This window comes from Sciurus carolinensis, chromosome 2 (genome assembly GCF_902686445.1).
Source record: "Sciurus carolinensis chromosome 2, mSciCar1.2, whole genome shotgun sequence".
NCBI classification, from domain to species: domain Eukaryota; kingdom Metazoa; phylum Chordata; class Mammalia; order Rodentia; family Sciuridae; genus Sciurus; species Sciurus carolinensis.
This window is the reverse complement of record NC_062214.1, coordinates 100,791,922-100,807,286: the sequence shown is the minus strand read 5'-3', so window position 1 is coordinate 100,807,286 and position 15,365 is coordinate 100,791,922. Positions and strand designations below refer to the sequence as shown.

The window sequence follows — 15,365 nt, the reverse complement described above, 5'->3', positions numbered from 1 at the left end:
CAGAGGAAAGTACAAACACAGCCCCCCACTACCACAAGTTATGCAGTCAAGTTTCCTGCATTTAGGGAAATTACGGGGACCAGAACATCTGGAATGCAATGGATAAGCCTCATCCTGGGAATTCCATCTTCATGATCATGATATCTAAACCAGGTATTCTTTTTATTGAAATAATAATTGTGTTTGTGGGATACAATGTGATGTTTTGATCAATGACTACATTATAGAAATATTTAATCAAGATAATTAACACATTCATTTTTCTTATCACTTTTTGTGGTGAGAACATTAAATATTTATTATTTTGGCAATTTTGCAATATAAATACATTGCCGGATGCTGTGTATGCCTGTAATCCCAGTGGCTTTGGAGGCTGAGGCAGGAGGATTGCATATTCAAAACTAGCCTCAGCAACTTAGTGAGGCCCTGTTTCAAAATAAAAAAATAAAAAGGGCTGAGGATGTGGCTCGGTTAAATGCCCCTGGGTTCAATCCTTGGGGATAAAAAAGGAAAAAGAAAAGACAAAGAAAATAAATATAAAATACATTCTTATCTACTATGGTAACTATGCAATATAGTAGATTACTAATACTTATTTTACTAGTCTAACTGAAACTTTTAACCATTTGATTAATATTTCCCATTTCCCCATCATTCTTCTCTTCTTAAATTTCCAGTAAATACTTTTCTACTCTGTATGTTTCTTATTTCATCTCTCAATGAAATAAGAATACAAATAAAAAGCACTGATACAGAAAAGAAAGAATTGAAGTCACTGTTTGCTGATTACATGATATTATATATAGAAACTGCTCACAACTCCATAAAAATCCTAGTAGAAGTGATAAACAAATTCAGTAAAGCTGTAGGTCACAAAATCAATAGCATATCTTTATGTTAACAACTATCTGAACAAAAAAATCTCACAATACCATACAAAATACTTTAATCAGAGAAGGAAAATTTCTATATTCTGTAAATTATAAAAAAATCGATGAAAGAAATTGAAGAAGAAAAATGGAAGATATTCTATGTTCATGGATTGGAAGAATTAATGTTATTAAACTGTCTACATGACATAAAGTGATTTATGGATTCAAGCAATTCCTACCAAAATTTCAACTCCATTTTCATAGAAGTAGCAAAAATATCCTGAAGTTTATATGGTATAAGAAAAGACCATGGATAACCAAAGCAATCTTGACAAAAAAATAAAGCTGGAGACATTATACTTTCTGATTTTGAGATAACACTATCATAATCAAAACAACATAAGATCAGGCACATCAACCAATGGAACAGGATAGAAAGCCTATAAATAAACCAAAGTATTTATGGTCAATTGGTTTTTGACAAAAGCTCAAAAGCACACCTGAGGAAAGGATAATCTCTTCAATAAATGATGTTTGGAATACTACATACCTACATGTAGAAGAATGAAATTGAATCCTTATCTCACACCATATATAAAAATCTATTCAAAATGGATAAGATACTTAAACACAAGACCTAGAATTGTAAAACTAGTGCAGAAAAAATAAAGGAAAAGTTCCATGATATTTTCCTGGGCAATAATTTCTTGGATAGGACTACAAAAACTCAGGAAACGAAAGCAAAATAAGACAAACAAGATTGCATCAAACTAAAAAGTTTCTTCACAGAAAAGGAATTAATTAATAAGAGTAAAGAGACAATCCATGGGTTGTGAGAAAATATTTGCAGACCATACATCATTTAAGTAACTGATTCCAAAATATATAAGGAACTCAATTCAATAGCAAGAAGATAAGCAATTTGATTCAAAGTGGGCAACATATTTGAACACACATTTCTCAAAAGAGGAGATGTGAATGATCAAGTTATATATGAAAAAATGGTCAATATCTCTAATCATTAAGGAAATGTAAATCAAAGCCACAATGAGGTACAATTTTATATCTGTTAGAATGCACATTGTAAAAAGATAAATGGTAAGTGATGGCAAGCATGTGGAGAAAAGGAACCTTTGTACACTGTTAGTGTGAAGTGTTCCCCAAAAGCTCATATGTGTGAGACAATGAAGAGAATTTGGAGGAGAGATGATTGGGTTATGAGATTCTTAACCCAATCAGTGAATTAATCCCCTGGTGGGGATTAACCGAGTGGTAAGTGAAGGCAAGTAGGGTGTGGTTGGAGGAGGTGGGTCCCTGGGGGCATGTCCTAGGGGTATATATTTCAATCTGGCTAGTAGAGTCTCCCTCTGCTTTCTGATCATCACTTGAGCCACTTGTGTGCACCATACTCTTTGGCCATAATGTTCTGCCTCACCTTGAGCCCTGAGGAATGGAGCCAGCTTTCTATGGACTGAGACCTCTGAAACTGTGAGCCTTCTAATAAACTTCTCTTCCTCTACAATTGTTCTGGTCAGATCTTTGAGTCAAAGCAATGAAAAAGCTGAGTAAAACATGGTGTGAATGTAAATTGGTACTGCCATTTTGGAAAATAGTATGGAGGTTCCTAAAAAGAGACTAAAAATAGAATTACATATGGTCTAGCATTCCCACTTATGGGTATATATCTGAAGGAGTTGAAATTGATATGTTGAGGACATATCTTCACTCTAATGTTCATTGTTGTGTCATTCACAACAGCCAAGGTATGTAACCCGAGCGCCCATCAAAGTATGAATGGATAAAGGAAGTGTGTTATATATATGCAATGGGATATTTTATAGATGTAACAAAGAAGGAAACTCCATCATTACAACACTGTTTGGTTGTAACTGAAAATTATTATGCTAAGCAAATTAAGTCAGGTACAGAAAGACCACGAAAGACCACATTTGAATAATTTCACATATATGTGAAATCTAAAAGTGTTTTTTTTTTTCTGTTTAAATGAAAAAATTACCAAAGTATGGAGTTCAGTGATCTTTTACCCCAATTAGTTAATAGCAGTTCTGTACTGGATCTAGAATCCATAGTGTTTATAAAACCCCTTTCTCAGATACCACATTATTTCAATGAATCTACTCATTCCTGTCTCACTGCTGATCTGTTCACCAGAACATGCTGAAAAACTTCTATTGCTATGGGAAAAAATTCCAACTGTTTTCAAAACTGTTTTACCAAAGCAAACAGCTCCAGTCCCTTCCTGTGCTCCATAGGTGACTTCTCAGTAAGGAAAATAAAAATACTAACTTTCATTACATATTTGAAAGCCATTCCAAATGATTTCAAGTACAAGTGAATGTTCTACTTTTTCCAAGTTTTTTTTTTTTGTTAGAAACACTATGTATGAAAGTCAAGAGAACATTTGGATAAGTGAAAAAAATTATGCTAATCTCATAATTTCAATTTGACATTATTACTGGCATCTAGAGAATGTTTTTCTAATGAATTTTTTTCTGTGACCATTTCTTTCCATCTAGTATTAATTATATTGATGATAATATATGGTAATACTACTTAATATTGTAGTTGGGAAATTTCTCCTTGTTACACGTTCTTTACAGTCTTCATTATTTATACACCAGACTCATTACATTGAGTGTATATGTCACAGCTTAATCATTCTATATTTTTGAAAATTAGATAATTTCCTCCTCTGTTCTGTTTTCATGTACTACTGCTGTGGACTTCTTGAAGCATAATTGTTTTTCATTATTAAAAATTATTTACTTAGGTTAAAGCAAAAGGATGTACATAAATAGTCTACATTTTAAGGACCAAAGCATATGCTATATGATTATTTTTCAAAATGGCTTTATCAATTGACACTGCTTACATATTTATTTTATTAACTTAATGAACTGTCATTTTGTTTTGCTAATTAATAGGTGGAAAATGGTAATCTGTTTCAATTTACATTTAAAAATTACTTTTGTCTTTCCTTACTTCAGTCATTTACTATTGAAATCTTGAGGCCATTTAAAGTTTTAGACACTTATATGATGAACTTAGCAGATGGAAAGAGAAAACTAGCTTGGATGGGTCAAGTTGGGTCTCTTGGACAATTGGTAGCTCTAACAGGAATGAGGAAGACTTTTCTGGAAGGAAGATCAAAATGGGGCTCTGCAGCCACTAGGGACTAAAATCACTCCATATGCATACAGGAATTTCTAGGACTTAAGGTTGGATGACAGGCCTTTCTGGCAACCCATTTCCTGGTTTGACTATTTGGAAAACTTCATTTTTAAGGAGGATATATTCATTTCAAGCCAAAAAAAAAATTACTATCATTTTTTGAGAAAACATATTTGTGAATAAAACGTGACCTGAGTATCCAATGTCCAGATCAATGAAATATTTTTCTCATAGGATCCCATACTTCTCATTCCATTTAATTCCTGTGAGGAGATAAATGAGTCCTTTTTCTGAAATTCTAAAGGTAGTGAAGACATGTGGGATATAGAAGTGTGACTTGTAGATTCATCTGAGATGGGCTGGAAGTAATTAATGCTAAGCATAGCTGTGTGGTCTGCTTAGAAGAGACACTAGCTGCTGTTCCAGAGGTTTCTATTGTTGTACCTTATACACCGTAGATGTGTGGTTGTTTATGAGGATTTCGTGTCTCTGTCTCTCCTTTGAAAGAAGGGATTTGCTTCATAGGCACTTTTCTTAACCTTGCGCTGCAGATTAGAAAGCTTAAAGGACCACACAGATTTCATAGCTTCTGAATGCTCATTCATGAAATTCTTGTAAGGATAAGTATACTGAAAAATATTTGTTTTTCAGAAGAGATAGCAGTGCAATCAGAACAACCCAGAACTGATTTATAAATGATTTGAAGCAATCAGACATTGCTTAATAAAAAATGGAAGGTGAGGAGGGAATCTTGGTTTTGGAAATAAAATGCTGTCTTTCCACACGGAATATGACAGCAAAAAGACAATAGGGGAAAAGGAGTATGTTAGTTCTAACTCCCCTCTCTGCTTGGTTCATATTCTATTTAAGAAAGACCTTAAGGTAAGTGGAAGAAGGGGCTCACTGGACAAAACCAGAGTGAGAGGTTAGTATTCAGAGTTTGGGACAAAATGAAAAGAAAGAGAAAAGAAAGGAAAAGACAAATAGACCAACCAACAGGAGCAGGCACATTCACGACCAGTAAATTGGGCTCCTGCATGCTCTAATTCCTGCTGCACCCTGGACCACTAACACGCCTGGATAAAAAGGAGAAAAGAGCAGAGGGAAAAAAATCCATGTGGGAGGCTGTGAGTGCAGTCTCTTCCAAGCTCCCTCCACAGGCAGACACCGATCAATAAATCAATAAGGAATGTTCACTGGCTGTAAAATGGGTAGAGAACCTAGTGTCAAGCTGCTCCAAGATGGATGGACAGTGGGCTTGCTGTCTGCTGAAAGGCCAGAGGTGACTATCACCTTGAGATGAGATCAGTGACCAACAGCCTAACAGCCCTTTGAACTCTGAGTCTATGATTGAGGACCTGGGCATGGCTTAAAACAGTCCCAGTGCGACCCACAGTGACCTCACCCTCTGCTCTGCGCATCACCCCCCAACACTCACACCTCTTGGCAGGGCTGCTGGTTTGCCATGCGGAGCCTGGCCGCTGCCTGCCCCTGGCCCGCTGTGCCCTGTCATTGAAGTAAAGGCTATAGGAGACTGAATCAGAAATTACTAGATGCCCTAGTGGTAGGAAGCATCGATCGGAAAGGGTAGGGATTTTCTGCACAACAGTTGGATTTTTCCTTTTATATGAAGGGGGTTTAACATAATGCAGGCGGTGCTTTCACTGCACAGCACTGTATGTTAACCCTTGCTTTCGTGGACTTAGCCTAAGGCTGCGGCGGGGGTGGCTACAATCAGTCGCTCTGAAATTCAGAAAAGCACTTTCTGTTTGAAGGGCGTTTAGCAGGCCAGCCTGGCGGTGTGGAGCGGCGGCTGCTGCCCTTGTGGCTGTGTGCTGGCTCCACTGGAGCAGTGGGCGGCTTCTCTGGAGCTGCTGCTCAAGCAGCGTGCTGCAGCGAGGCTGGGTCTAAACACAGACGGGAAGTGCCTGGCTCCAGAGCCCCTGCTGCTGAGGCTGGCGGGGGATGGTGTATTCCTGTCTTCTCTGTGACCCCCCGCTGCTTTTGAGGAGACAAGACTCCTAACCTCTGTATCTGGGATCAAATTCTCACATCGAGTTCAGAGTAAGCCATCAACCTGCGTAGTTCTCAGAATGTCCATAGCATGCAAATGACTCATTCCAGAGAAAACCTAAAACAAAATTTCTGAGTAGCATTTGAATTTATCATTCAGACCATTTCCCAATATCCATCCACATGGAGAGTGCACATGTGTTATTCATTCCATAAATGCGTTTGAATTCCTATTACTTACTGTTCCCCTTATGTGGTAGCCAATAGATAGAAAGACCAAGATTATATGGTCCTAGCCCTTGAGGAATTAGAGGTTCCCAAAAATGACTTATAAAACTTCTGTTTCTAGTATGTCTTGAAGCTGTTCTTTATTTTTTTAAAAAGTTTTTTTTTTTTTGTCTTTAAGGTTTTTCATCAACTGCTTTGTTGAACAGAAAGATAATTTGGGAGGATAGATAGAAAAATCAAAAGATATGCCAGAAAAAAAAATGAAGGTTATTTATTATAATGGGAACTATAGAGAGATTCATTAATCCATTCAGTCACTCATTCCCACAAATGTTTATAGACTATTCTGTGCATGGCAAGCTATTGATATTTAATATGGTCCTGGGGAAGAGCAGGCATTCGGCATATAGTGCTACAAACAATTGTACAAAGAATATAGTACTATGAGGGTGAGTAGAAGAAGGATCTAATTTAGATGGGGGTGGAGGTCAAGAAAAGCTGTATGGTGAGAGCTGAAGAAGGAGTAGGATTTAGAGCGGATAATAGTGAGGACACAGGCTGGGCCTGACATCCAGGTCCTGCCACCAATTAGATGTGTGAGCACAGGCAAGACCCCTGTCTTCCTAGGCCTATGCTTCTCTGGACCAGCTAATATATAAGAATTCTTTGGCTCTAAAGCATTATGTTTCTTTAAAAGGATCTATTTGCATGAAGGCTAAGTCTATTAGAAATAGCATAACCAGGAGTGTTTTAGATTATTTCAAAAAGAATATAGAGCTGTTGGTGCTATATAATCACAATGGAACCAGTCACATCTCAAATTTGTTCTAGTTATTTACGTGGCTCTTTATTGTGGCCCCCATAATGATGGTCCCAGTCTTGGTCAGACCAGGGGCCTTGGAGAAAGACTGTAGTGGATTAGATTGTATATGATTCAGACATACGCTTTGATTACCACACTTTGATTTCTGAGTTTTAAAAAAGGCAGTAGACTGCATTCATGAATGCTAACAGATTTATTATTTATTAAAAATGAATTGAGTACCTACTGTGTACCAGATAATGAGCTTGGTAGGAAAGGGAAGGAAAATGAATCAGATTTGCATTCTGTCCACAAGAAGTTATTTAACTGAATTTAGAAAAATAATTTGTATTTAAAAATTTAAATAATCATAGGTATTTGATTTAGCATTCTAGAAACTAAGCAACCCTCATAAAGATTTTCATAGAGATATCAAGATGTTGTTGCCTGTTATCATCTCATTATGGTTACCTATCTACTTACTTCCTACATAGATGGAGACCTGCTTATTCAAGTTTAGAACAGGTTTCTTCACTGGAATCAAATGTCAGCTTGCATCTCTAACTAAAATTCTGGGCTTCTGGTCCCCCAGAGTATCCTGTGGATTGGGACAGTTACTCTATCTAGGTCGGGATGAGCAGTAAGGTGGGAACTTACAGGTGAAGAGTACATACATGTGAGAAGCTGCTGGGGAAATGCCACTTTGAACCCTGACCTGTCTCCCCACTTTCTTCCACTCCCAAGGTGTCACAAACTCTGAATAACTCCGTCACAACCAATATTAAAGGTGGTGACCTAGAAACCAACAGTCCCCAGGATACGATGACATTAGGAGGTCTATACCAGGATCACTTGAGAAGGGTGATAAACAGAGTCACCTTGAAGCATGTCCCGACTGGCTTTGTGGGAGCTATCGGTGTGTCTGGGAAGCTCTTTAAACAGTGCCTTCTTTTAATCTGGGCTGTCTTTGATGCTGGGTATGTTGCTAGGGTTATTCTACCAAACATAGGTTTTTCTATCGATTTTTCTTTTTAGTTGTAGCTAACTGCTTGTAGGTCTATATCTGGGTAACCTGAGTATTGCAGATGCCCCTGGCAAGGAGGCTCTTGAATTATCACATAATTACCTGGAAAGTCCTCACCTTTTGGCCTTGCATGATCTTCCTTCTTGCAAACACCTCCAGAATGGCCCAGTGCTTGAGAGTTTGGGCTTTGGCTCCACAGAGACTGGGGATCAGGTCCTGACTCCCCACTCATAGCTCTACCATCTTGTGAAAGGTTATTTTAATCTTTCAAAATCTCAACTTCCTCACCCAGGAAATAGATTTTTTTTTTGAGAATTTAATGAGATAATGCTCTTAAAGATCCTGACAAATAGAAAGCACTCAAGAGTTTAACTTAACTCTTAATAATACTAATACTAATACTACTAATAATAACTGCAGTTTAATATAACATTATTGCAGATGACAGAATCCCACACATAGAAAACTACAAATATGACAGAAAACAACTGTTAGCACTAATAAATGAATTCAGCAAATTTCCAGGAGACAAAATCAACCCACAAAAATCAGTTAGTTTTATACACTAAAAACCAATCCCCCAAAAAGGAACTTAAGAGAACAGTCCTATTTACAACAGCATTAAAAAGAATAAAACATTTAGGAATAAACTTAAGGAGATGAAAGACTTGTACACTGAAAACTATAATATGTTGAAGAAAGAAACTAAAAGAGACAGACAAATAAATAAATGGAAGACTATCTTGTGTTCATGTATTGGAAGAATGAATACTGTTAGAATGTCTGTACTGTTCAAAGTGATCTACAGATTTGAGACTATCTCCATCAAAATCCCAATAACACTTTTTATGTAAATAGAAAAAATAATTATAAAATTCATATGAAATCACTGATGCCCCTGAATAGCCAGTCTTTTTGAGAAAAAAAGAGCAAAACTGGAGGCATCACATGTCCTAATTTAAAAATACTTTGCAAAGTTACAGTAATTAAAGTAGTATAGTACTAGCATATGGATATACAGAACAAGCAAACACAATAGAGAGGACAGAAATAAACCCAGGCACATATTAATCTTTGACAAGGGTGTCAAAAATACACAATGGGGGAAGAATATTCTCGTTAACAAATGGTGAATCTGTATCTTACACTACATGTGATAATCTTCCCAAAATGGATTAAGAACTTAAGCATAAGACTTGAAACAGTAAAACTCCTGGGGAAAATAAAGGAAAATTTTCTTGATATTGGTTGTGGCAAGGATTTCTTTTAAATGATGCCCAAATCACAGTTATAGAAGCAAAAATAGACAATGGAACTACATCAAATTGAAATGTTTCTGCACAGCAAAGAAGATAATCACCAATGTGTACAGGTAATCTATAGAATGGGAGAAAATACTGGCAAATTACATATTGGGTAAAGGGTTAATATGCAAAATATATATTGAATCCATACAACTCACTAGAAGTAAATAAAAAAATTCCACAAGACTGTTTGAGACAGTCACCCCAAATACCCAAGGATAAGATTGGGGTTTGAAAGCAAACCTGACTTCCCATTAGTTAGCCCCCCTACCTCACCTGGGCCTGTGTCCCCTTCCGTCTGCCCACTGCAGTCTCAACAACCTTTACTGTGTCTTGAACCCACCATTACCTTCTCCCCCTGTTTCCCAGCCCTGGTCCCTCCTTCCTAAGGGACCCAGTCTCCATGGCATTAGAAGGATAACTTGCTGCCTCCTAAGAGCCTGACCCACAGCCACATCTATCTCTCTGATTCCTTATTCATCTTCTTCTCTGAGATCCTCTCAAATTGATGTTTTAGATGCACTTGTTTCTGCTCAGTCCTTACTTGCGCCTTGCAAGGTGAGCAACCTCCAGAATGCCTACAGCAAAAACAGATATTATCTGATGGTACTGAACTCACTGTCCACACTTTATCTGAGAACATCAGAACTTCTCATCTTGCTTTGAGTCTCAGAGATGGGGTGCCTCTCCTTTTGCCTGCCTTGCCCTGGATTGTCCCTTCTTCCTCCTGGGAAATCCAGTTCAATTCCATCTTTCCTTCATCTTTGGTTTCTCTCTATTATTTCCACCTTCAGAATCCCACAGCCCCACTGGCCCCCATGAGAAAACAAAAGTATCCACCAAACCCCAAAGTCTTTGTCTGACCTTTTTGCCTATACAGACTTCCTTTTGAAATTGCTTTCCCTCAGAAAGATGTTCTGGATGTTTATTTTAAGCTGATGTTACCCAGTGGGCAGAAAAAGTGAGGGTTTCCAGTGCCTTTCCTGGGCCTGCAACTCCTTAGGTGACCAAAATCAGTCTCTAAGTCCAATTGTTTCTTCATAGTCACTTTATCTGTCTTAGTCATCTATTCCTTCTCCTTCCCTCTCTGTCTTGGTCCAAGTCTCTATCACCTCAAACTTGGGATATTGCTTGAGCTTTCTAACCCGTCTCTCAATCTTTGCCATGTTACAACTAGCTGATCTTTGTAAAACAGCACTTTGGCCTTGCCGTACGTCTGCTAACAAAATAAGGATGATTCCCTACCACTCACTGGATAAAGTCCAAACTCTTCATCTTCCACAGGCAGAACCACCAACAGTCGGATGGTGTTCTCTTGCCAAACTCATTTTTTTCAAAGGCCCAAGTCCACTTCAGTTTCTTGTCATGAAAATCCACCTCATACATCCAGTGTTTGTGCTATTATGGATCTTGTTTTACAGTTTATATAAGAGGTGTTCCCCAAAAGCTCATGCATGAAAAAATGCAAGGATGTTAGGAGGTAAAATGATCACATTAGGATGCAACCTAATCAGTGGATTAACCCACTGATATGGATTAATTGGGTGGTAACTGTAGGCAGGTAGGGTGTGGCTGGAGGAAGTAGGTTACTGGGAGCATGACTTTGGGGTTTATATTTTGTCCCTGAGCAGTCAAGTTCTTGCTCTGTTTCCTGGTTGCCACATCCTGAGCTGCTTTCCTCCTTCACATCCGCCATGGTACTCTGCCTTTTCTTGGGTTCAGAGCTATGGTGTCAGTTGACCATGGACTGAACCCCTGAAACCATGAATGAAAATAAACTTTTCTTCCTCTAAGTTGTTCTTTTCAGGTTTTTAGTTCACAATGATGCAACAGCTAACTGAAACATCTTCTCTTTCATTTGAAGTGAATTTTCCTTCCTGTTCATTTGTGGTACAGGTCTGTCTCCAGCCACAATAGTTCTTCAGGTTCTCCTCTAACCCTACCATCTGGACACAGCATCTCTCTTACCATCTCTGAGACTCAAAGTAGAAAGGGAAATTTTATTCACTTTATTAATGAATTTAAGGTAAGATACCTTTACACTAAAAATTCACCATTTCACCATGCACATCTGGATTCTGTACATTTCCTTTCCATCCTTCACCTCAAAAACATTTTTTTAAGTACAAATAAAACTATTCATTTGAAAAAATTCTGGAAATACTGACAAGTAATGACAAAAAATATGAATGAATCACAGAGATGACTGTTGTTAATATTTTGGTGTATAACTTTCCAGTCTTTTTTCATGACATATTTCGGATTCATTTGTCAGGTATTTCTAGTCATCTATATGCTGATCATTAGGGATAAAATGATGAATCAGATACATGTGTATTCTGCCAGGTTGTGCTTCAACTCTGTTGTCTTTAATACATAAATATATGTGTAAGCTATATATATGTAATATAGACATTTATATATATATATACATACACACACATGTATACATATACATTTAATTATAAAAGTGAGGTCATATAATACAATCTATTTTCAACTTTCTTTTTATAACAAAATAATCAATAATATGTACTCACATCTTTTTATACTATCTGAAACATTTGTAAGTATACACCATAGTAGTGTAAAGCATATGTATGTAGCTTGTTGGGCAAAAAAAAAAATCACTAGAATTCTTTATCATGCAAAACTGAAATTCTACTCCCATTGAACATAGACTCTTTTTCCCCTCTACCCTCCAGGATTTGGAAACTACCATCCTACTTTCTGTTTCTAAGAGTTGAACTACTTCAGAAACTTAGGTGGAATCATGCAGTATTTGTCATTCTGTGACCGTCTTATTTTGCTTAGCATTATTTCCTCTAAGTTCATTCATATTGTAGCGTGTGTCAGAATTTCCTTCATTCATGAGACTGAATAATATTCCATTGCATGTCCACATTTTCTTTGTCCATTTGCCTGTCAAAGAACACTTGGGTTATGCCCATACCTTACCTTTTGTGAATAATGCAATAGGCACAGATGTGAAAATATATTTTCAAGATCCTGTTTTCAATTTTTTTTGATTATTTATCCAGAAGTAAGATTGTAGGATCATATGATAATTCTATTTTTAAGTTTTTGAAGAAACTCCATACTGTTTTTCATAGCAGTTACACAATTTTGCATTCCCACCAACAATATACAATGGTTCCAATTTCTCCATATCCTCAGGAACACTTGTTATTTTTTGCTTTTTTTTTTTCTTTTGGGGATGGGGTAAGAAAAATTTATTTGAAGGAATGGTACACATTGAAGAACTTATTGGTTGTTTTGGGTCCAGTTTATAGAAAAATGATAGGTATGATTTTTTGAGTTTTGATAGTCATCCTAATGGGTATGAGATGATATCTCTCTGTGTTTCTTTATAGAGGAAGAAATGTTTATTTGGGGCTTACAGATACTTTTTGGTACCTATTTCTGTTTTAGTTAGCTTTTTGCTGCTGTGATCAAAAGACCTGACAAGGAAAATAGAGGAGGAAAAGTTTATTTGGCTTATGGTTTCAGAGGTTCTCAGTCCATTAATGACCAGCTCCATAGCTCTGGGCCAAACGTGAGGCAGAACATCAGGGTGGAGGGTGTGATGGAGGAAAGCAGCTCTGGATGGGGCAACGGGGAAGCAGAGCTCTTTGAGGTTTTGATTTGCATTTCCCTGATGAATAGTGACGTTGAACATCTTTTTGTATGCTTGTTAGTCATTTGATTTTCTTCTTTCAAGAAGTGTTTGTCCAAGCCCTTTGTCATTTATTTAAAAAATATTTTGGCTTTTGTTATTGTTAAGTGGTAGGAGGTCTTCGTATATACTGGACATTACTCTCTTTTCAAATAATTTGGCTTGAAAGTAGTTTCTTCCAGTTCATTGGTTGTCTTTTCGTTCTGCTGATTATTTCCTTCCTGCATGAGAGATTTTAGGTTTCATGCAGTTATTTGCCTAGTCTTCATTTTGTTGCCTGTGCTTTTGTGTTCTATCGAGAAAATCATTTCCGCACCTGGGGTCAAGAAACTATTTCCCTTTTTTTCCTTAGGAGATTTAGTTTTATGTGTTATGATTAATTTCTTATCTATTTTGAGTTATATTTTGTACATGGTATTAAGTGAAGTTCCAACTTCTTTTTTTTTTTTGCATATGAGTATCAAGTTTTCCCAGCACTGTTTGTTGAAGAGACTATTTTCCCTCATTGTATGGAAACTTAGCACTTTTGTCAAAGATTATTGTAATGGTTTAGATGTGAGGTGCCCTCCAAAAGCTTCTATGTGAAACCATGCAAGAAGGTTTAGAGGTGAAATGATTGGGTTAGGAGAACTTTAACCTAATTAGTGAATTAATCCCCCGATAGGGATTAACACAGTGATATCTGAAGACAGGTAGGTTATGGCAGGAGGGGGCGAGGTCATTGGGTTCATGTATTTTGTGAGCTGAGCTTAGTCTGTCTCTCTGCTTTCTGCTGTGATATCTTGAACCACTTCCCTCTATCACAGTCTTCCACCATAATGTTCTGCTTCACTTAGAGCCCCAAGGAACAGAGCCAGCTGTCTATGAACTGAGACCTCTGAAACTGTGAACCTAAAGTAAACTTTTCCTCCTCTAAAATTGTTCTTGTCAGGTCTTTTGGTCACGGTAGTGAAAAAACTGACTAAAACAAATTTTTGACCACGTATATGAAGTTTTATTTCTGAACTGTATTGTGCTCCATTGGTTTATACATTTGTCTTTGTAGGTACCATACTACTTTGATTACTATAGCTCTGTAATATAATTTGAGATAAGGAAGTAAGAAGGTCTTTAGCTTTAATTTTCTTCCTTAAGAAAGCTTTTGCTATTAATAGTTTTTTTTTGAGAGTCCATATGATGGGTGTATATATGCATTTGGATGTATTTGTGTGCATATGTATGTGTATTATATGGAGCAGTTTATGAAGATTGGTGTTACTTCTTTAAATATTCAGTAGAGTTTACCTGTGAAGTCATCTGGTCCTGAGCATTTCTTTGTTGGGAAGTTGTTTTATGTTTATCACTGATTCAATGTTTTTAGTAGTTATATGTTTGTTCAGACTTCTTAGGTCTTCATGATTCAGCCTTGGTAAGTTGTATATTTCTAAAAATTCATCCGTTTTTTTTACAGGTTGTCCAATTTTATTGGCATGTACTTATTCACAGCAGTCTCTCATGATGATTTTTATTTCATATAATCAGTTGTATAGTCTTTCTCACTTATGAGTTTTGTTATTTGAATCCTCTCTTTTTTCTCAGTTGTTTTAGCTAATGGTTTGACAATTTTGTTGGTCTTTTCAATAAACCAACTCAGAATTTTGATTTTTTATATTATTTTTACTTTCCATTTCATTCATTTCTTCTCAGTCTTTATGATATTCCTTCCTTCTGCTGACTTTAGTTTTATTTGTTCTGTTTTTCTAGTTCCTTAAAGTGTAACCTCATTATCTTTTTAATGATATTAGATGTTCTATGATATGAATGTGGCACATTTGTTGTCAATTTCTCTATTGATTTCGAGTACCAAAAAACTGTGCTAAAAACATGGTCAATCTGGGCTTCACAAATGACTTTTCTGAACAAAGTAAACACATTTTCTTTCCCTAACCAATTGTTCTTGGAGCTGTGCTCTGGAGATGGCTCATCCATTTTCCCTGTGCAGATTACTCTCCCTGCTTCTGCTTGGTGATCTTAAGATTGTTCCTCAGCTACTTGGGCATCTCTGATAGGGTAAAATAGAATCAATCCACTCAAAAATGTTGCTGTTATGTCTCTTAAAAGATAGCATTGACTATTGTGGCAGGAAGGACACTTTGAGTGGAAAATAAGAGGAAATAACTGAGGGGCAATTTATAGTTCTTCTTTTGGGGGGGGAGAATGGTGAAGAAATAGTTGTTCTCCTCATTTTTCACAGGTAGAGATATGCCCTCAAGCA

General features: G+C 36.8%; 1 non-coding gene across 1 annotated transcript; it reads right to left on the bottom strand.

The window, feature by feature from the left end:
- LOC124978405 (U1 spliceosomal RNA) lies at window positions 1-161 on the bottom strand. The gene has a single exon (XR_007107431.1). It is a non-coding gene; the product is annotated as a U1 spliceosomal RNA (small nuclear RNA).
- Between the last annotated feature and the right edge of the window lie 15,204 nt (window positions 162-15,365).